Genomic DNA, 24017 nt, shown 5'->3' with positions numbered 1-24017 from the left:
CCTTTTTCCTATTTGACACTTTCTGCTTGACATATGAGGATTTTTATGACTGTTTTCTGCATTAGCTGTGAAACATATAAAGCTTCCCTGTATTACTGTTTAAAGTGTTGTATCACTCAAAAGTTAGCAAAAAGATAATAAGCAAAAAGATTGATTATGTCTAAGAAAGCCACTTGCGTGTCCTTCGAAAGTGGTAGAAAAGTACTGATAACAGTGCTTAAAGAGTTTAATTTTGGTTATGAAATTATCTCCATTTTCTCAATTCTCCATGATGGAATAAACAGTTTGACCTTTTCCATGGGCTTGACCAGTCCACAGTGATTAACAGCTACCTCTTTTCCATATATTTCAATGAGCTTGTTCTCAGTTAACTCCACTATTCTAAATACATTTGAATATTCTTATGGTAAGATAATTAATTGACTTGGTTTTTTTAGCCAAGTTGGACTCTGCTCAGCACTCCTTTTTCATGCTCATATCTCCACATTAAAATCAATTGTGTAATTAGTTCTGTTTTCAAAACACTAGTAATAAGGCATTTTATTACTTCATAACTTTCTCTTTCAATGGATATTTTCTCTCTTGCTCAATGATCAATGAGCCTATACTTTTAATTTACTCTTTTCTTATTCTGTGAATGCAGTATAATGATTTTGCTCATATGCTGAGTATCTTTGGCCAGTTTTAACTTGTACCTCCAGCCTTATAGTTTCTGTTCGTATATTGCTGCACTACTCTTTTGCGTTTCTCTGGTATTTTTGTGCAGTATGTTTCGATTTTCAGAGATGTCTTTTAAAATTTGGTCACAGCTGTATCTTGTAAATTTTTGTCTGTTTCACCTCTTTGCGTGTCATGCTTTCTTATAGTACGCTTTATAGTCTGCCAGATCTCCTGAATACTTTTAGCTTCTGCATTATCAACACAAGATACAGTGCCTATTCATAAGATTACCTTATTTTTTATCTTTGTGCTGAATATGAAATATTTTTCTGAGGAAAAAATTTTGAAAAATAAAAGTACTTTCATACCAAGATATCGGCATACAATAAAAAAATTCATTAACAATTCTAAATGTTTATGATTTATTTAGAATTACCTGTACTATTTTCGATGACATGGAAGTAAGACTGGTCAGTTCACTGGTCAGTTGGAGTGCATGAAATGAAGCTACACGGGTCCAATAATTAGAGATAGTCAGGGAAAAAAAAGTACTTGTTAATCAGGAGAACAAGTTTGTTTAGTTTCTGTTAAAGTGTAGCCTCTTGTCAGTGATCCAGTGAACAACCAGGTCTAGTGGAAGGTTCCCTGTTGATGTCTGTGGGTTTGGAAGCAGATGATTTTTTTCAATCCATTTGATGATTCTAAGTTGCACATAGCAGAAGACTATCTCTACGTGAATTACACCTAAGTGGTCAAATAGAGCAGATGATGTTAACTGTAATCATAACATATTGAGATAGTTTTACACATTGCATTTATCAGTGCAATGTGATAAATCACCATTTAAAATATCATATAACTTGATAATCTCTTGTTCCAGTGATAGAGACATATACACTTCATTCATGTTAAGGTTTGGAGAGCAGTTATACTTTAAAGAGTAAAAAGAATTCACCCCTTTTACAGCAATGGTGTAAAACCTTTTCCTTTAGTTATTGAAGCTGGGCTTCCTTTGAACACTGGTGAAGATTAAAGATTTATAGAGCTAACCAAACCAAGTACTGTGACCGACACTTGCATGCCATAGTCCCCTCTGTGTGAAACTACAGTCATGTACAAAACACTGAACTCTGCATATTCTACTGGGCGCAATTGATCTTCAAGCACCTTTCCTTTGTGAAAGCTGACTCCACACTCACCAAAGCCTGCAAGAATGTTCCCATCACTTCTCAAGTATTTGTGTTAGGAATAAAAATGAAGCCTCTCTTTTTGAAAAAACTATACTTACAAGAATGTATTAAGCCATCCAGTCTCTTCAGAAAGCTTTCAGAGGGTATTACTTTTGAGACATTTGTTTAGGTATGGGTAGAACTTGCAGCTGTGCCTGTTTTTCTTGTCCCTGAATAGTTGTGTTCCTGAAGATGAAATTTCATAAGGTAAGGGATGACTTGACTCCTCAATTTCTAAGTCTTTTAAAAAGGGTATTTTAATTTTTTTTTTTTTTCCAGATAGTTTGTGCCGTTGTATTTCTCTGCTTTGTCTCTAAACTCAAAGTTTGCCCTTTTCTGCATGGTTTTTCCATGAATTTTTATTTTCTTTTTTTAATCTTCAGTTAGTTTTGAGGTCAAATGCATCAAGAAACCCTGTTTCTTGATGCATTTGACTTATCATAAGGATGTATTTTCCTTATTTCTGGTACCACAGAGGCTTGTTTACACTCATAGTTTCATGAATGTGTAATCAAATTATTTGTGAAAATAGAAGAGAAAGCCATTTCCATGCAATTCAGATGAATGAGATTTTATACTTGTTCGTGTAGCAGATCAATAGCAGTGTATGTGTTAGACTATATGCATGGACTCTAATCAGAAAAGAGGGCAGTTGCACTAACAACATATTCATTTAATTCTCGGATCAATACATGTGATAAAGCATGTGTTAAAATGCTGTAACCAAAGACTGGATAAATCAGGAGTGAAACAAACCTGACCAATGACTGTGCTGCTGAACTTCATTCATTTTATAGCTAAAGAACATTTGATAAAAATGTTGCTGTTCTTTGCATTGCTGGAAAATTCCAGTTTTTATTAAAAAAAAAAATCAGCTGGAAATGTTTTTATGTTAGCTAAGATTTTGTGTGTTACATGAACCAGCAATCTCATGCGTGTTTTCTGATTAATGACCATAATTTCCTCATGGTCAGACCCAGGAGAATAAGTGAAAGAGGGAAGCCTGAGTTGGGAGTGGGATAAGTGGAATCTCTTCCTTGTGGCCAGGGTAACAGGGTTATTGCACTGGGGCAGACGTGAAGGGAGCGACCTGTGGGGGAAGAGGAACGACGAGGTAGGAGAGCAGGAGCAACGTGACACCCTAAGGAGAGGTGATGAGACATGAGGGTCCCCACAGAGGCCCAAAACGCCATAGCAGGGCATGAGGGACATGAAGGGTGACTGAGTCTGGGTCTGCCTGTGCCCTGTGGAATGTATCTTTTCTAGAGGCATGGCCACGGCAGTGTTAAATACCTTCTAAGCTGAGCCTTAGCACCAGCAGGGCAGAAAACCTGTAGAGCAGCTATCAGACCTCTAAGGCTAAGTGTTATGTGCTGTCCTTTCCTGGGGTTTATGATGACTGATTACAGTCAGTGGCCACTCTCAGTACAGAACTGTAAATCCAGTGTCAAAATAGCAAAAAACTAAGCAACCTGCCTACATCTCTGTAGGCTCTGTCACTGTAGAGATAGGTATTTTAAAATCTCCTGCTGAATCAGGCTAAGTCCTACAGTTCCTAAAGATTCATGACTTGTTAATGAAATTTCTGGGTTATCCAGATGCTACTGCAGCAAATAATAAGATATATTGGCTTTGTAGCAGCTATGCAGAAAACTTGAATGAAGGCAGCTGTATGTAATTTATAATCTTTTAATCACTTGAGGGTGAAGCCTTGAAGGCTTACCTTTGGGAAGTGTGATTTCCTACCAGAATACTTGTAAGTAGGACATTTTTGGAAGAGGATATCCCCAAATATTTAACACAATTAGTCTTCACTTTGGGTGCTGTAAATTGTGGAGGCTGACACGTAACTAAAACCCCCCAGTTTTCAAATATATTTTAACAGCCAAACTTAAGGAAAATTTATGTCTCACACAGTCAATGAGTTGAGAACAGTTTGTATCAAAATCAAAACCCTGTGGAATGCTACAGGGATGAAATATTTCCTGCTGAAATGCTTAGCAGTGCTTTTGAAGCAGGGACTACAGAACATTATTTGAAAAAATGATGAATCTTAATCTCTGTGTCATGGATCATTCCTTCCTATGAGCCAGATTGCTCTTGGATGTATCTCAGAAAATCCTGTGTCTGAGTTACAGTATTTTTCTGCTGAACATTTCTAGAAGTGCAAAGTGCAGTAGGTATTGATGTATAACACTTTTAAAGAAGCCCACAGTTTTCAAATTCTGGATTTAGTGGTTTTGTGTTTGAAAAGTCTCAGCCTTTCAGTAGGGATTCTTTTAAAAAAATTGTTTTCAAGTGTGTTTTCTTGCCAAACATCTGTTTAATGCAATAGAAAGTAAGCACAGAACTGTGAAAAGACAATTTATTGTCATTACACTTAATCAGCACTTTAAATGATGGTTATTATACTTGAATATACTTAAAGAGTAGACACAGTACATATCTAACAGAAGCACACTTATGCTTCTTTATGAGTGCCCTAATGTCAGTCAGGAGTGAGTATATGTTTGACAGCAGGGAGTAATACACACACAGCAGATGCCAACTGTCAAGGGCAAAGGCAATAGCTAAAAAATTTGGCCTTGGAAATGTAGGAGTAGCAGGGGATCCTATGAAACAGGAACACATTATACATGCACTCCTTTTTATACATGCACTCCTTTTCTCATATATCTACTTTACATTTTTTGACTGGCTTGCACTTTCAATGGCGAGAGCTCCTAGAGACATCTTAGAAAGACTAGTGTCATAAGTGGTCTAAGAAAGAAATATAGTAGTGGAAAAGAAAAAAATAAAAATTGAAGCGCTGCTGCAAAATGTTGATTAGTGTTTGGTTCTGAAATTCTGAAAAGCAGCAGATTTGCTTGTTTGGGCTGTTCTGGCTTGACCTTTTGCAAGGAGAGTATGAAGCTCACATATGAAATTTGGAGCAGAACATTATCAAGATGAAGATATAAAGGAAAATTTTGTCTTGAAGACCAAAGGATGCCTCAGAAAGCTGAAACTGAACTTTGCATGCAACAAGAATATAATGATTGTAATTTCTTTCTGAAAATGTGGGTAATGACATAATCTCAAATAGGAAAACTTTAACAGTAACAGCTGAAATCTGGGTTTTGCTATTAGAGTTTCAAACTTGCAGAGATTGTGATAAATGAACAGTAGCTGATTTATGACTCTAGAAATATCTCAACCCACTTTCTAAATGTTCTTGATAAAGGATTGATTCTGTCAGTCCAAGGGAAATGTTTGACTAGCCACAAAGACACCGAAATCAGAAAACTTAAAGATATCTGCTCTCAAGGAGCAGAAAGCTACTTCTGCAAAGCTCTTTCATTTTCTTATTGTACACTGGAAAGGAAGTATTCCCATGTTTGCTGTGGAGCACGAATAGTGCCTAACTTGACAGCTTCTATTGCATGTAAAAGAATTTGTATATAAATTAGTTTTCACTCATATGGTTGCTGAAAACTAAGAATATGAGAGTTCAGAGGAGACTGAACTGAGTATCATAGAATAAAGACTAATATGAACTTCACATTCATTGGCTGTGTAAAACCTATGACCATCAGTGAATTGGTATTTCTGATCCCAAACATTTTTTAATGGGAAAGGATGATATTCCTGAAAAGAGTAACAGAAGAAAATGCTAGAAGTTACACAAAACTATACAAATATCCCTGCACACTCCACTCTTCTTCTAACAGGTTTTAAAAACTATTAATAGGTTAATTCAAATTTGAGTAAAGATTCTTTCCATTCAAGGTACTTTTGCCATTGCAATAGAACTTTTGAGGGTGCTAAGATTCTCTTTTAATTACAGTAGAAAAAGTGAAATAAAATATGGGCACTTCTTTTTTTTACAGGTACATACTGAAGCTAGGATCTACACATGCAGATTTGTAATTAGTTATGTCACTCTCATAATTACCCTTTTCCTTTTTATCCTTTTGTACTCACCCTCAAAAGACAACTTAAACAAAGTAAAACTATATTCAAGACTGCATCTGAAAATGAGCTTCTCCCTTTTTTCTTCAAAGTGTCATAATCATTTATACTGGGGCACTATATCTGTGCATGTCAAAATAAGACCCAGTTCCCCTATCCATCTTCTTCTTACCCCAAACCAGCTCTGTAGAGGCACTATAAGAATTATTGATTTCAGCTGAGGTTTGGAATCTGTTGATTCAAACAGGAACTAGATTTCCTAGTTCTCCATTTCGTATGTGGCACGCAATCAAATACTAACTGGAGCAGGGATGATCAGAGACTCCATAAAATTATGCATACATTTTAACATAAAAGATACTCAGAAATGCAGCAACATTTTATAACAGTGGAATAATTTGCACTTGTTTTTATTAAATTTTATTTTTGCATGATGACAGGTCCTTCAGCTTCAGGGGAAGCCCTTGCAGTACTACAAAATGAGCAGCCCTTCATGGCAAAAAAGGATTGCTTCATAGCCCAGCTGACTGCCAAAGAGGATTAACTCACTGCGCACGTTGGCAGATGCTCAAGGGTCTGAGTGAATTAAAAGCTGTTTGAAATGAGTCTTCTCTGTGAACTCTAAGTTTTAGCATTCCTGCTCTCCAGGGGCAGACCTTTTAGTGGACAACTGAGACTCAGAAGTAGCAGGAATTTAGGCAAAGCTTTCATAAATAGGCTAGTACCATGATGAATGTTGGGTGGGGAAGAAACTTACAAAAATATCTCTCAATTAACAGGGGCTTCTCAATGGATTGTAGAGACAGGCATTTTCTCACTGATTTATAGGGGACACGGGTAGACTGGAAGAAGAAGAAAAAGCACCTAATTGGCAATTAAAACATTTTATCAAGCAAAAGTATTGACCAGAAAATATTTCCAACTGCTCCCATCAAATCAAAACAGAAAAGTAAAGATATTTCAGTATAAGAACATAGGCAATTTTCCTGGTTTTGGCCAGGGCAGAATTATTTTTTCCACAGCAGCCATGAGAAAGTGGAGCCTAGAGCTATGCAAGCTTGTCAAGGTTGTTATTCTACACCATTAGATCACCATCAGCGGCAAGAGTAAGGGATTCCCACTTCTGAGAAGAAGGTGGGTGTGGCTTGCCATCTGGAAAAAAACCGTGGCAGCGTAGAGGGTCTGTCTGCCATTGTTTTTCACTTTCCTGGACTTCCTGAGCATTTTGCATGTAAGTCACCCTCTCTTTTGTACACTGTTGTTACCAACATTGTTGCTGTTACTGCTTGTTTTATTATTTTATTGCTGTTTCCAGTAAATTGCTTTTATCTCAATCTTTAATCTCTACCTCTTGTGTCCCTTGCATGAGTGGGAAGGGGAGTGGTTTGTAGTTTCTTTTTTAGTGGAATTGCTAAACTGGGGAGTACAATTCCTAAACCCTGACATAATGCAAAAATATACCAGGGAATATTTAAAAGATATGAATAACTTTTAAAGGGAAGGATATGCAAATTATTCTTGATAGAAAAAGAGAGGGGTTGGACAAGATAGAAAAGGTAGAAAAGATGTGATGGAATTAACTTCCATTCTAAATCTTACCTTTAACATGTAAGAAACAAACTGCTTTCAATATTGAGGGATACCTTTGTGATTTGAACTCCGGAAGGGATTTTCTTCTGCAAACTCTTCTGCTTGCTTTTTTGAACGTATTTACTTTTGGCACCCATTCTATCTGGTGATGTAGTTTCATACTCTGATTCCATGTAGTAGAAAGAGAAATATTTTTTCACTCTTTGTTTTCTCTCCTTGGTAATTTTCAACACTTTTTCCTTTATTTTTCTAAATATGAATTCTTCTCTTTCTAGAATGCCTTTCAATGCATAGCCTTGTCCAAAGCTTTCAGGACAGTGAAACACATGTTATCAATAGCATCACCCTTACGAATTGACTATAGACTGTTTCAAAAATTTTCCCATGTGTTCGCACACTTCCAGTATATTGAATTTAATTGATTGATGTAAATTTTCTCCTTTTGTGTGAATTTAAGACAAAATTTTTAAAAAAGTTCTGGTTTTGTCCCAGTGCAGTTTGTTTCTGTTGTAGGACTCCTTTTGGACTGCAACCCAAAAGTTAAATAAATAAGAAATAATTTTTAAAATTACACAGAAAATATCAGGGCTTTAGACTGGAGGCCTTTTTAGATTAGAAAATTAGAAAGCATTAGAGGAAGTGGAAGGACAGCAGGAAGCCACAGTTTTCCTGATGTAAGACTCTCATCAATCTTTCATTGTGTTTCAAAAATAATAAGGGTAGCAGCAAAAGGCCTAGGAGAAACCTAAATGTCATTCTTCCGAAACTTACGAGCCTTGTTATCTTCAAAAATGTTTTTGCTAAATGGTATAAATATTTAAAAATTATCTCCTGTTAAGAGAGATGATAATATTGCTACTAGAGTAGCATGCTCAAAACCATACTGGGTCGATCTTATTAACCAGTATTGATCAACAGTAATATTTAGCAGCACTGCCACACTTCTAAAGGAAGAAAGATATTCCTTCTTCGACAAACAGAAACAATAGATCAGTTTTGAAATTTTTATTGATAGATATGTTATAAATATTGTAAGTAAACTTATAATTTCCTTAAGGAATGGAGAATTCAATGCAACAAATAATTTCTACAAAAATGGGAACACTGATTTATAATTATACTTGGTAATGTTCTTTGTCGCAAGTCTTCTCAATGAATTGAAGTATGATTACCTCATTTTTTATCTATAGAAATTATTTTGTTTTGCCAAATTCAAAGAAAACTTACTGCCTCCAAAGTAAGCTGTATATGTAACATGTGGTTATATAGTACATTGTTAAAAGTTTTTAATGAATAATTGAACTAATAACTATGTGAATTGTCTCTTCTCTATAAATTATATAGCTGAAGAATTTGCAAATAATTCCAGTCATCTAGGAATGTATAATTATCAGAGCTTGTATACAATTTTCTATGACTCAAACACTGTACCTGATTTAATCCTTATGCAATATCTGAGTTTTAATAGGCAGGAGAGACATCTTAGAGGTAATTTCTCTGTAGAGCAGAAAATGATTTGCAGCAACATAATGCAACAAATGAGACTAGAATGGTAGGATAGAGATATGAATATATGAATAACAGCTGCAGCTCCCTCCAAACCCCAAATGGAGTCAAATTTGGCAATAGGCTTGTACTTCTTGCATCCCTGTCTTTGGATGACTTGGAACAACTGATCTTGCAGAGACAGTCATAGAAAGAGAAGGACGATATGCAGGTTACGAAACAGCACAGCTCTGCTAGAAATATTCCTTTGGAGAACAGTATGAAAAAAGAAAAAAGAAAATGAAGGCTATTAACTAACCTTTAATTGGAAATTCTTCACTAACAATATTTTATGCTGCTTTTTAACTTACCATTAGCTTTCCCAATGTTTGGGTTTCATGTCCTCTCCTCCTTAAGCGTAAATTACCATATACCTTGTTATTTATGTTAGATGTGCTGATAATTCCCTTCTTCCATAGCATGTTTTTATGTTCAGTACTTCAAAAATGTGTGGGATTTTTTTTCACACTTTTTAGTGATGGTTTAAAATAAATCAACTTTTTTGAATGGAGCATTTGATCCTCATTCCTTTATTGCATGGTTCATTGCAATATCCCATCTCCTTGACAGTTTCCATTCTGAATAGGTTTGAATATGTAATCTGTGTCATTTAGGTGTGTTGATATTTTATTAATTAATTTCATTTTAATTGGCAGATGCTTTTCTGCAAACTGAGAGAAAAAAAAAAATGGAGCCTGGGATAGAAATACAGGGTTCAAGAATTTTTTGAGGAAATCTTTAAGAATTAAAGTCTGAATAGTGCTACCATATTGGATCATTCTGCTGTTTGCTTAGTGTACTGTTTTTCTTTATATTTACAGCCTTTTTCTTTTATGAATTTTCTTTTCCTACAGTTATAATACATAGTTACTAGTGAGATTTATTCAGACTCTGTGTTATTTCCATTTCATAATATTTCATTAAACTTTATTTGTGTGTCATTAAACTCACACCCTCTCCGCTCCTGTAGTTATCCACATTATAGTTATCTTGTCATCATAAATCCTCTGTTAATAGGATTTTATTTCTGAACTAACAATAAAAAGTAATGGAAAAATGAAAATTTTGTAACAAATTATTGTAAAGTGCAGAAACTGAGCCAGCAGGCTGCAAAAATGAGATAAGTATTTTTCTTCACTTTCAGAGCAATATATTAACAATTTATGAGCTATCACTTCAAATAATCTAATTGGATTTCTGGAGTCTGGACAATAAGTTTGAAATGTTGTCTCTGAGGGACATCTTCCATGTTGTTTTTTTTATTTTAACTTTTTTAGACTTTGTCATAGTGATGGGCGTGTGTGTTGAGTCAAAAGGAAGTATTCTTAGCTGCTTTTTAAATTTAATTAAACATTTTTGCATGGATTCTACTTGCCATACATACAAAAATTGGAGCTTTTGGAATGTTCCTTGCTCATATTGGGCTGCACTTATCTATCATCATTTTGACTTCACGCCTTTGTTACTTGATAAAAATACTTTTTTGTTTCTCCCCAGTGAGATTTAAAACTGCTACATTATTGTTGATTGGCATTAATATTAAAAAAATTACAAAATTGCTCTTAATCCTATAACAATTTATTTTTCCTAAAAGAGTATCAGATAAAATTGGAAAAGGATGGTGATATTTTGTAATCATGGGTGTTTCAACATGGCACTGTTGTTTGTTTTCAGCTGACCTTTCTATCTAATGATCTTTAAAACTTGCATCTTTGTTTCCTTTTTGCAAATAAGCTTTAATTACATACTACATATAAATATATGTATATATATATATATATGTATATATATACACACACACACAAGTAATACAATTTCTCGAGCTCTGAACACAGAACACTCAGCTAAAGTACATAGTTATCCCAGGAGACTCAGATATGAATGTGTTTGAAGTCTGGTGTTTTTTCTCTAGTTTTTTACCTGTTCTGTAGTATGGCAGAAGAATTGGAAAATGTAATGTATGTATAAATTTACACAATGCATATGCAGGCAAACAAACAAAATTAACAGTAGGAAAACACGGCATAATAACAGCCTATTTGAAATTTAGGTATAATTTAATTCAACTGAATGTGCAGATCCTCACAGCAGCACTATACAGGGTCCAGACATTCATCTTAAATAAATCTAGAAAGAAAGTGAATAGCCTCCAGCAATCTTTAAAGGTAAAAAGCCAGTATTGCCTCTGTCAATGTCCTAATAATTATCTTATATTGCCTTTTGCTTTGGGATTTCACTAAGGCCACCTTTCTGTTATATGCATCATGGTTTAGCCCCAGCCAGCAACCAAGTACCACACAGTCAGTCACTTCTGCACCAGAAGGATGAGGGGAGAGCTGGAAGAGCAAAAGACAGGAATCTGGTGGGTTGAGATACAGTTTAAGGAGAAAAGCAAAAACCATGCCCACAGCAAAACCAAGCAAGGAAAACTCTCACCACTTCCCATGTACAGGCAGGTGTTCAGGCACCCTCAAGAAAGCAGGGTGCTATCATGTATAACAGTTACTTGGGAAGGCCAGCACCACCACTCCAAGTCTCCTCCCCTTCCTCCCTCTTCCCTCTACTTTGAATACTGAGCAAGGTATCACATGATCTGGAAAATCCCTTTGGCCTGTTAGGTCACCTGTCCCGCTGTGTCTCCTCCCAGCTTTCTGTGCACCTCCAATGCCCTTGCCAGCTTGGCAGTATGAAAAGCAGGAAAGGCCTTGGCTCTTTGCAAGCTGTGCTCAGCAATAATTAAAACATCACTATATTATCAACCCTGGGTTCAGCACAAATTCAAATCAGCCCCATACTAGCTACTAGTAAGTAGCTAACTAGCTAATTTTTCTCCAACCCAAACTGGCACAGAATGTTAATGGTTTAATAGTGAGCCATGTAATTATTCTCCAGTAAAATGATTAACTGTTTAAGTGAGTAATGCCGATATTTTCTGGACTGAAAGGAGGACAACCTTAAAGAATTGGGAGCCCTAGAGTACCCAGTTTAGTGTTGTTGTCTTGTATAACTTCAATCTACTCAAGACTGCTTTACCCTGCCACTACCCAGTCAGTAATCTGATGTACTTATATTACATTTACATACTAAATATTTTACTTCTTTTTTGGGCAATTGCATAAGCTAATGCAAATTAATATCTAATACAGAAGGAAACTCAAGACACATTGCAGCTTAAGCCACAGTTAAGCTTTGGTCTCGAGCTTGGTTAAGGGATGAATGGCATTTGTGGCACCTTACTTTACAGGAATGTGTTTTAGCCATGAATTTGTTATTTTGGAAAATAACCTTTAGCAATTCTAAGATGAATACACTTCTGATATTATTTTTGGAAAGTCTTTATGCACTTATCAATTTATCTCCTGGCTTCTTAGTGTTAAGTCAAACTGCTTTTATGAAAGTCTTTTCTACTGTATTTGAATAAGAGACACTGATAAAAAAAAAATTGTGGAGAAAATACTCAGAAAATAAAAAAAAGGTAGTCACGAAACTACTTCCCAGTGGTGTGTTTGCCTCCACACGGTCTCTTGGCCCATCACTTTCACATTATGGCAGTCATCACGTGAGGTCAGTAGGAGACAGGTTCAAAAGAAAGAAAAGGAGGTGACTTTTTGATACGTAAGTGGATTTCTTGCTGTAGATGTGGAGCTGTGTATATCTTGTTATGGGATTTCTGGGCTTTCATAGTATAGAGGGAGACAGGACAAGTTCATGCAAGAAAACTCTACTAAGTCTACTATGTACTACTACAAAATTACATCTGGCTCTGGAAATCCTTGAACTTTAAGTTATTTTGGAAGAATTTTTGGTGTTGGTAAGCACTGTGTTTAAAGATCACTGAAGGCCACTGTGAAAAAATGACTCCTGAGACTGGAGGAAGTTTGGTTGTACCCTGAGAAGTCAACTGTAAGTACCTGTGGTCTTCTGCCAACTGTGTTTTCTGTCAGTGTGAACCACCCCAAGGGTCTTCAACACTCATTAGCCAAGCAACATACTCCTGAGGGATGTGTGTGCGTTATAAATTTCCTGCTTCTGATTATGCAAATGATATTTTTTGTGTGGTTTCAGGAAATTAAAATGGGTCTTTGTTTTCATGTGCTGCTCTGAGTTTACACACTTTTGTCTCTTTCCATATTTGAAAATTAAATAGGAACATAAGTTGGGAAAATGTTGATGATCTGGGATGGCTAATGAGCTTCCATTTCTGGGCTTGTAGTACAGCTCTGTTGATCTGATGAGTGCCATGGACAAAAGGCTGTAGAAGAGGCAAGATTCTTTAAAGTGGCACTAGAATAATTTCAGCTTACGCCTTTGCTTGTTTCTCTGTATTTCATAGCTACCACACTACTTTTTTCTCCTTTCAAGAACTATTGTTAGTTCCCTTAGTTTTGGGACCTTGAATTTTGGCACAGTACTTTGGCTGTCTTAGGTTCCACATATAAGCAACATGGCTAGTGGTGCATTAAGTGAATTATACTGGATATACAGATATATATATATCTATATATCCTACTTTTACTTATTTTACTGGTAACTGTGAACCTCTTAAGTAATGTTTCTCTTTCCACATGCCTATGTCAGACACTAACAAACGATGTGTTAATTGAAAAGCCCAAATAAGAAGCTTAGAACAGCACACACTGGAGGAATGTCAACTCCTTTTACAGAGGTAAATATAAAACTCTGGAGCTTCTGAAATGTCTTTAGGTCTCTGAAGTGAAAACTATTTTGTAGCACCAAAGCTCTGTAAATATGAGGCAATATGGCTGATTAATAAAAAACAAGCGCAAGAATGATAATGTTTTAAAAGAAATCTTGAGTACCTACAGCAGAAAGCAGAAGAAACCTATATGTAAATTCAGACTCCCTATCTACAGCTACAGAAATGGAGATGTGAGTGAGGCTGTTAGACTGTCATGGATTCAGCCATTTCAAAGGATCTGCAGCACCTTAAGCAATGGATTGCACAGCTTAAGTGCAAAATAAACTCCCTACATACAAGCAGCACCGAGGAATGAAACTAAGTGCATGTGAGAAATTGGAATTGAGGTTTACTACTATGCATGTATTGGTATGGTGTTCTACGCAAAAAAATGTCCCAGTATGCCGCAATTTCAGCATTTTGTGCCCGTTAGAAGTAGTGCAGAATAAAGTAATAGGCACTGGAGAGAAGAATTAATGCGTGTTTCTTGAAATTGTTTATTTTCCACCTTATTTGAAGACTGGCTCCTTTTTAGACAGGTAGTGGTAGCTTTATACACGCAGGATGGTTCTTTGTGCCTAGCATGGTGTACCTTAGGTGATCAATCGCAAGTAATGCTGCTTTGGCTTTGTGGGTCAGAACAATTGCAAGGTGCTGGGCTTTTAGCTATAGGCATTTAATCACTTTGCAATAACCACTGGGCACAATCTGTTTGGGTCTTTCTCAATAGTAGGACCAGAAGGCTTCCCAGAGGATAAAAAAGAGGGAGTTTTATCTTAGAGTACCCCTTTGCATGATTTCTGAGCATCCTGATTTTTTTTTCTGTTGTTCAAATGACACCCTGAACACCAAGTTGTCAGTGCAGTTGTGTCTTTCAGCAAAGATGTTCTTACTACTTTTAATTCACTATATATAGTGTGCCATCATTTTCTCCAGATGTCAAAACAGAAAATTAGGCAGCCAGCTATTAAAAAGCAGAGAATGCTGAAACTGAATTTTCTGAGTTATATTATCATTCAATTTATTAGAGTGGACTATTCTGTAAAGATCTATTTTCTTCCCATAGCTGGAGATGGAGGTAAAAATGATCTTCTCCCTCATTATATTCCAAGTAGTGCCAGCAGCTCTACTTTTATTTCTACTCTGAACATTAGATAGACAGCTCAGAGTGGTGATGCCTATCAGATCAATGTGTCTATACATCCTGGAAGTATATCTATACCTGTAAATCATCTAGGCATTGTTCTAAATGTTGGCACACCTCAAAATGCAGGAGAGCAACTGTATTAACTGAAAGGTCAGACACAGCACATTACATGGGTGCCTTCTGGACCTAAATTTCAGAACATATACTTGCCTCTATTTTGTCATAACCAATAGCAATCCTATTAATCCAGTGGGATCCACCTGTCATATTTGTTGCCCCAGAATGGAGCTGTAGTATTTTCAGGTTTGTGCATCCAGAGGGAATTTTGCTCAGCTTTCCAGTTGATAGCTCACTGAAGAAATTTTCCATGCATCAAGGAACATGAAACACTCCGAGTCAGAAGATTATATTGAACCTTCATTTAGCAGAAAGGCAATTTGCATCCTTTTGTAAGATGTCTGCTTTTGTGCAGCTGAAAGGGAGCATTTCTGCAGACTGCAACAGTACATCCATGTGCAAATATGTATGCACATATATTCATATGCATGATTCCATAAAGGACAGTGCATCTCTTTCCTGGAGGGATGACTAGCACTGTGGAGACAATGCACTCTGCCACATGCAACAATCATCTGGCACCAAATGAAGACGCTTGACGACTTATGCAACTAGAACAATTACTTCAAAAACTGTTATTTATTTTTCTGAGAATGAACTGGAACGAGTTGAAAAAGCATTACAAATGCAGATCCTGGATATTCAACTGCTGTTAAAAAAGCACACTGACTCCTGTGTAATTTAGCACAGCAGCCAAAATTGTTCTCATACCCTATGAGTATTTCAGTACTGTGTGAGAGTTGATAAAATATTCTCATTATAAGAGTAAACAGAAGTATGAACACATGACACCTTAAAATTTACCCTGAAAGAAAAGCACAAAAGCTAACATAATACTATATTTTGTGAGAGTGCTTTAATGAGACATAATGAAATGATGTGGAGCACAGAAGTGATACGACATGGGACAGAAGTTTAGAGAGAGACAGCTTTCCGTGCTTAATAACACAAAAATGTATAAGAGGGAACGAAACTTTGGCAGGAGGGTTTTACAGGAATAATGTTGAAAGTTTAAAAGGGAAGTAGCATATATTTCTCCTTTTGTCCTGAGTCTTCATTTTTATACGCTTCAGTAAGACTCATACTTGTCGTTCATGCTTTAATGCCTGTCTCCATAGGACATTATCTCCTAACTAGAGTTTGTAAAGTAAAGAGTCTAGCTTTTTTTAAAAATAATTTCTTTTCTTTTTAGTATGAGTGTTTGTGTTCTAATGTTAAAATACCTGCACAGCACTTGGAAATTGGCAGGTATTTTGGTTTGCAATATCAACTACTTAGACATGAACATTTTCTTGCAATTTTACCTCAGTATAAAAGTGGCTCATGGAAATCCTTATTACTTCAGCATTGTGCTAGTATTTTCTTTGGCTGGATACAAATATGCAAAACATTAAGTGGCAACTTTTATTACTGGAGACGTATTTGTGAGCCTTTTAAAATCTTTGGTGTGGTCTGTCCTAGTGGAAGATGTTATAAAAAAATGAACGAGGCCAGATCTCAGACGATTGAAACAGGCTCTCCTTTATTTAAAAACCAGTCGGTGGGAGCAGAGAATCTGGGATAAGCCCAGATCCTCATACAACAGCTCAAAAAGGGAACCGGAAAGGAACCAGAAGAACCCCAAAAAAAAGCCCCAAAAGAAAAAAAAAGCTCCCAAAAGAAAAAGCCCCCCGGAACAGAAAACTCCCCTTTTTATAACAAATTCCTAGTCCAGGATTGGTGGGTTTTTGGATCCGCGCACCGATTGGTGGCGCTTTGATTGGTCCTTCTGGGGTTCATTTTGGACCAATCATTTCCCCAGGGCGTCGAGTGATTGGTTGATGCTCCGGCCCAATCACTCTTTGAGTTGTCCCCCTCCTACCCCCCCCAAGTCCTGGACCCCTTTCCCTTCCCCCGCAACAAACAACTCCCTGACATTATTACAAACTCATAACAGAAGACATCCATTGTTTTATAGCAATTTCTCTCTCTGTGTGGATGGCCACCCGTGTTCAATGGCTGGTTTTCTTTCACCTCAGTCACCACCTTACACAGCAGCTGGGTGCCATCCAGCTTCCGTGTCTTCATTCCCTTCCAGGCAGGCACTGGTACTTTTTCCAGCTTCATTCAAACTTGTGACTCTCCCAGCATCTTTTGGGTTTTATGATCTGACCCAGATGTGATGGATATGAGGGTGAGGAAAACAGGGAGAACTGCTTCAAATGCATTGGCTGTAAAAAATTTTGAGCACTCACCACAGAGCTTGGACTTGCACCTGTGCAAAAAAGCCATGACATGTGGCTTTTTTCCTATTTTATTTGGTACATAAAGATACATTTTCACACTGCTTGCTCCAGAGGATATCTCTTTTCCTTGTTTCTTTTCAATTTCTGGGACTGTGAACAAGGAACCAAGTAGTTTGACTGCTGCCTGCTGCAGTCAGTGGAGCATGCCAATCCTCACAGCATTTGTAAGTACAGTGAAGGAGTTCTGTTAGCTCTCTAATGTCTATCCCTGGAGGAGATGTTTCACTAATCTAATATTAAATTAGATCTTGCATTCCAGCTACTACATAACCAAAGTTAATTTTGGAAAATAATTTGATTACAGTGCTGTGTTACACATGAGCAATAGGTAATGCATTAAGAATATTATATGGATTCTATCTACATGAAAAAAATCCCAACTGTTTAATTGTAGAGTTTGTTTACGAAATATTTGAAGTAGATCTATTTAAAAAGAAAGAGACAAGACAACAAAATGATTTAATTAAATAGAAAAGAGACAATGAAGCAGTAGCTAGTTCTGAGGCAAAATAAGTGAAAAATTACCCACATCACCACTAACCTGTGGCATTTTTATGTAAATGAAATGGAAAAGGACTTAAATATGCAGAAAATAAAAGGGGAATTTAAGGATATCTTTTTATAGTTCAGTGTCTCAGGGTGAACAGGGAGAGTTCATACTGGAGACCAGTGGAGGATTACTTATTGGTGAAGAATAAGGAAAGACTTGCACCCATGGAGATACCAAGCCATGCTACTCTTCTAATGCAACTCAGTGGACTAATATGTGATTTGGAAACCTCTTAGTGAAGTTCTCAGGGTTTTTTTTCCAGTTGTGTTCACTTCCCTAGCCTCCTATTTTCAACAGTCACTTTTGCTGCTGTTTTCTTTTTTTTTGTGTTTTCATCTTGCTGTGTGCTGTTTGCCATCATTAAGGATCTGCTAGGACATGAGGTCTGCACAGCAGACTCTAAGCAGTTTAGAGCTGCTTTTTATGGTGCTGAATGTCTCCAGATGTGGTTTTACAGCCCTTGAGTTCAGCTAACACAACCAGACAGGCTGTCTTGGAGAGATACCATGGTATCAAAATATGTGAGCACAAAATTTTCTTATTGTAGGCCCTGGACTTTGAAACAGGTTTGTGATTTTTTTAGTGTTTTGTGGTGGGGAGAATTAACATGGCTGTATGAGACCACCTATTTCAGAGACATTTATTGAATTCAGCTTCTTGAGTGAGTGAGAGGCCATCATCCATCACCAGCTGGTTTGTTTTCAGTATTTTGTTTCTGGAAACTCTGTACAAAGCTACAGAAAAAAGGTTTTTATGAATCTGATGCACCACAATGTTACACTGACATAAACAATGATAATTGCATAGTGCAGATTGTTTAATTGGTGATACTTTCAGCAAACAACTAGATAGCTTGTCCTAGCTTGTCATAGCAGAAAAAGATAATAGCAGCATTGTTTGTTTTTCACCTTCATTGTGCTCTCAAAAAAAGTCTTCATATTTCATTTCTTAGTTAAACATAATTCTTTCAAATTTGGATACGTAATACAAGAGCCCAAATAAAATGTGTTAATAATTCTGTTATAACCTTAGGGAACATTTCTGGAAGCATTGGTGGGATTTTGGATTTCAAGAGTGACTTGGAAGTATGTATTAGGAATCCTTCTCTCTTAAAAATTGACAATAATTTTTTCAGTCTATCATCTACCTATCTATCCATCTGGAAAGCCTTGGGAATGTAGGATTGATAGAGGTGAAAAGTTCCTAGCTGTAATCCACTGTTGTGTATGAAAAGGCAGATAAATCAGAGAAAAAGATAAGGCAGCAGGTGCTGAAATAAACTTTTTTCTGGGTTATTTCTCAATGTATGTTAAACCAGGTAGTTTTTTATCAGTTTGGTTAGGATTATCGATTTAATCTGTCTAGAGGCAATGAAATTAGAAATTATGTGTTAATAGCTTGTAAACAATCTGTAAACATTTACACAAGCAATTGTACTCTGTTGTCATACCAGATTGTAAAAAGCCTTTTCTTGTGGTTGTGTTGACACTGGGCTTCCGAACAAAGAGATTACATTCAGTGAGAGCACAGAATGAAACACAGGCTTTTCAGCAAGGTTTGTCCAGAATACAGCATTACATCCATGACCTTGATTGGAACATTGAATTAAAATGAATCTCGCTTTTAAAATAGATAGCACAAATTCTTAATGTCCTAAGAGGGGGAAAAAAAATGGAAAATTTTGTCTATCTCAGCAAGTAGTTCCATCTACCAAAATGCTTCACATTATACAAAGGCAAAAGGGTACCTGGCTGAAGTGTGTTTTTGAACAAAGCCATTAATGGTGGAAGATTTATGGCCCTGGCTGCTGCAGAAACACTGAAATTCTCTCCCACAAGCTGTCATAATTGCATTTACTTTGCTACCTCTTAAAGCTTTTCTTAAAGGTGATCTTTATGGCTTGTTTACATTTCCGGTTGACTTCAGAAATCTTAAATTTACTGTAACTTTTGTAATGTGATATTCTTGAGCAGATTATACAGCTTGAGGTCTGAACCCAAGATCCAGTTTCTGAAACAAGCAACGTAAAGAATATAATACAGTTTTCCCTAAGTCAGTGGCAGAATCATTACTTCAGTGTAGTAACATTGTTGCCTGAGGGAGCCGCAAAAATTGCTATTAACATTTTATTCAACTTTTGCCTACAGATACTTCTTATTACTTTTTGTCACTGATAGCAATGTTTCCATCCTTCTTGTCACTCTAGCTCCTGTGTTCCTCAGGTAGAAGGAAAGCTCAAAAATACATCTGGACAACATGCCTATGATTTTTTTTACATATCTCTCCCTTTTCTACATATCTCTTCTTGACTGCTGTGTCTTGAAAGAGAATGAAAAGACAGGTTTTTTGCTTTTCTAAAATTAATTTAGATCAAGCTGAGATGCCTTTGCACTGCATGTTGCTCTGCAGACAAGTGAGGTAGCTGTGCCAGGTAACATTTTGTGAAATTAAACTCTGTTTTCAACAAAGACTACCACCAACTTGAGGTCTCTAGGAGACTATTTGAATCTTTGCTCATTTGCGAAACTGATTCCTGATGACTTAAGAAAAGCTAGTTTTTATAAGCTGAATGCATGCATTTATAAAATAAATTTTTCATAGGAGTAGTTTCTTTCCCCCCATCCCTGAGAAGGGGAAATTTCCATGGAGAGGTGGACCAAATACTTTCTAAATCCAGATCAGAACCGTTTGTGGGAGAGCCTTGGCTTTCCACTGGGCAGGGTGCAGAGCTACTCACAGTGGTGCTGAACTCTTGGTCCAAAAGCAGCACAGACCCATAAGTCATGCTGTTGACAAATGTGTTTGGAAGCTGACCTGGAGATGGTGTGCCACAGCCTCAGGAATGTGATTCAGGAGCACCACAGAACCCAGCCACCAGCAGTGGTTTACTTGGTTAAGTGCAGGGTGCTGATGGAGGCTTTCAGAAGTGTGTCAGCTTTTAATGGAGACTGTGTTTCCACATATAGGTGTTTAGGAATTACAATGAAAGGGCCAGCATGATTGGCTATCTCAGGGATCTAGCTTGATTAGTTCTTATATACAATTAATAATATCGTATAATGCAATTGAACACACGTAATTAAAAAAGGGAAACTGAGCTGTAGTGTGTGCTGGAATAATTTGTAGAAATGTAAGGAGATCTGAACCTAGAAATATCTGCTGTAGGCCTAATGTAATTATTTGATTATGAAAATAGATAAAAATTAAGAGAAGGATAACTGTATATTATTCTTTCTAAGCCAGAAGCAGATTGTTAATCAGTTTCCAGAAATTAGGAGAATCATCCCTGCATTGCAGGCTACCCACCCGGTAGTCTCAATCTCTTATGTGGCATGCTGGTTTGCATAATTACTGTTAATGAAGAAGTCCCCGGTGCAATGAGTAGCTTTATGAATGGTTCAGTCTGGATATTATAAAACTTTCTGGAAAAAGAATTTGGCTAATGATCTCTCTCAGAGCTAGAAGACAGATGCGTGGTAATCTGATTTGTGTCTAAGAGGGTACAGTGACAAAAAAAGCAAAGTCACTACTGCTTCAATTAGCTTTTCAGACAAGGCCAAGTCCCATGGCAGAGCTCTTTGTGAAAGATTGTTGAGATAAAAGTTTTGTTGGTTTCTGAACTTGATAAATATGTAATTCTTGTTTTGAGCATTGCAAATAAGAAGAAGCACCACTTACCCAAGACTTCCTGGGAAAAACTGTATTTTGGGGAATATCTTCTAAGTTGTGATATATGTGTTTTTGGGGACTGAGAGAAGGAACTCTAGGTATTCATAATGACTGGATAGGCTTAATTTAATTGAAATCAGGCAATACAAACTACTCAAAGATAATGATCCTGTTTTCTGAACTTTATTTGCTCAGATATTTTGTGATGTGCATCGAAATAGTGAATATTGGCTATTTTAAAAAAGGCACAATGAAACAACATGTTTTCTCTTTACAAACAGTCTGCATTTTTTCCAGGGGTTTTAAAGATGGTGGCATTCCTCTCAAGAAATGGGGCTTAACAGTGTGTTGAATATTCTGACTGCTTTGGTATAGGAAATATTTTGTCATCATGTAGGTGGTGCCCTGAGTGGGAAGAGATAACTTTCTATTTTACTTCCACATTCTAAATTGAAGCAGTTCAGAAGGTGGTGGGGGGGTTTGCTGAAACAAAGGTAGCCGTCAGGACAAAGCTGCAGCCATGACAGTCAAAACTCCAAATTTGGAAGAAGTGTTTCCAAACATAAGAAAAGAAATGCAGGAATGCAGGTGGCTAAAAAATGTTCCTCACAGTCACTGCCTGAACTGTAGTTCATCAAGTGCCTTTTTAAATATCAGTCAGTCCCACAGGCTAACACAACTATAAGCAGGGTTATAGCTTTTATTCTTGGCCTTAGTTACGGGAGTAAGTGATTCTGTCTAGGAGGTTCAGGAAGCGTTTAAGGGTATATACTCTTGTTATTTCAAACCAGTCTGTTTAAATGGATTGCCAAGGCTGAAAAGAAGTAGGCTTGTTTTTTGTCACCAATATGTAGATCTGAGTGCTAGCATCAGGCAGAAGCAAGAAAAGAGAAAAAATATAAGTAAAATCTTCCTTCCACTGTGACCTTTCCTTTACCCTTTTCCAAGATCTTTAAATGAAACTATAATACTTCTTGTATTCCTTGCAGTAGTCTGATGCTGAGCAGGATGTGTTTGTCAGACAATCAGATTTGTAAGCTCCGTGCCTATGTGTGTAGTTCAGAAGATTTGTACCTGGGTGGATACAGACTGCAAAGACATGACAGTTTGGGTGGCATCACACCTGTGCTGGACAGAACAGAAGTATGTCCTCCGTTCTGTTGCATGGAACTTCTATTTTGCACATTAATTTCCTTGTTTGAAATTTAGTTGAAACTATAGTTAACCAGTACATTCTAATTTTAAAGTAAATGTTCTGCATATGTAAAATATATTATAATCTAATATAGTAACTAGTATCTGGCTCTACTTGACTTAAAATATGTTCATCTTGATTATTACATCACTATTTTTCAAACATTTGATCTTGATTTTGTGGGTAATGCCACCATTTTCTCCCCCACTAGAAAGTACTTGGATACATCATTCTCATGTAAATATAATCCAAACTGAATTCACCAGTAGGGTTTTGAGGCAAAAGGCCCACTACTTTTCGTTGGGTTTGTAGACAGCAGCTTCAAATGATCTCATCTGAGTTATTCTTGTATATGATTCCACATGAGTATAACAATAACTCACCAAATAAAAAGTTGGAATACTTTTTCACACATAAAGCTCCCTGTGAGCTTTGATTTCAACTGAGGGGAGAGTGAATGCATTTGATGCAAGTACTGCTTCACAGAAATTACTTGGAAAATTACAAGAGTTTTAAAAATCCACCAGAATCTGAATAATTTCACCATCAGTTTAATCATACAACACACTGAGTATGTAAAAAGTGAAGCAATTTTCACAGAATTCACAGAATTTTACAGAATTTTGACAGAATATGGCAAAATTCTGTGCTGCAATGAGGCATACGCAGGAAACATTCAAATGTTTGATGACTAGTACCAGAACAGAAACAAAACAAATGTGAAGAACGCAGGCAAAAAGATTTGTAAAATCAAGACTGTTTCTTTCCAAAGGAAAGAGTGGTTCTCTCTAACAAAGCCATGCACTATGATAGGAGACTTTGTTAACTATTCCAATGTCCATGACTGTGAAGAAGATTTCAGGTTCTTCCTGACAGGAATTAACAGATATGCATATTTTCAAGTGCAAACTAGCAAAATCATGGGATGGGGTGCTTCTTTTGCTGTGTTCGTGTAGAAAATAACAGCAGAATAGGTTCAATAGCACATTCAATGTGACCAAATGGATAATACAGATTATATAATCCCTGTAACAAAATCATATGTGTTAATTAGAAATCTTCATATGATCTTAGCTCTCACTACATAGAATCATAGAATGTGCTGAGTTGGAAGGGACACATCAGGATTATAGAGTCAGCTCCTTGCCCTACAGGACAGCCCTAGGAAACACTCCATGTGCCTGAGAACATTGTCCAAATGCTTTCTTCAGCTCTCTCAGGTTTGGTGTTATGACCACTTCCCTGGAGATCCCAGCCACCCTGTTATGAAAAACCCTTTCCTAACACCTGACCTAACCCTTCTCTGACTCAGCTTTGTGCTGTTTCCTCTGGAGCTATAAATGGTCACAAGACTGAAGAGATTGGTACGTGCTCCTCTGC

General features: G+C 36.8%; 1 long non-coding RNA gene across 1 annotated transcript in view; it reads left to right on the top strand.

Annotated features, from left to right (window-relative positions):
• Positions 1-6440: 6440 nt before the first annotated feature.
• Positions 6441-24017, top strand: part of LOC132322193 (uncharacterized) — a 54793-nt gene continuing 37216 nt past the window's right edge. The window contains exon 1 of the long non-coding RNA XR_009485039.1: positions 6441-7071. This is a non-coding gene — a long non-coding RNA (uncharacterized LOC132322193). The remainder of the gene's footprint in view (positions 7072-24017) is intronic.

The sequence above is a fragment of the Haemorhous mexicanus genome, chromosome Z (assembly GCF_027477595.1).
Source record: "Haemorhous mexicanus isolate bHaeMex1 chromosome Z, bHaeMex1.pri, whole genome shotgun sequence".
In the NCBI taxonomy this organism is placed as follows: domain Eukaryota; kingdom Metazoa; phylum Chordata; class Aves; order Passeriformes; family Fringillidae; genus Haemorhous; species Haemorhous mexicanus.
Note: the sequence above shows the minus strand (reverse complement) of the source record. Positions and strands in the feature narration are given on the sequence as shown.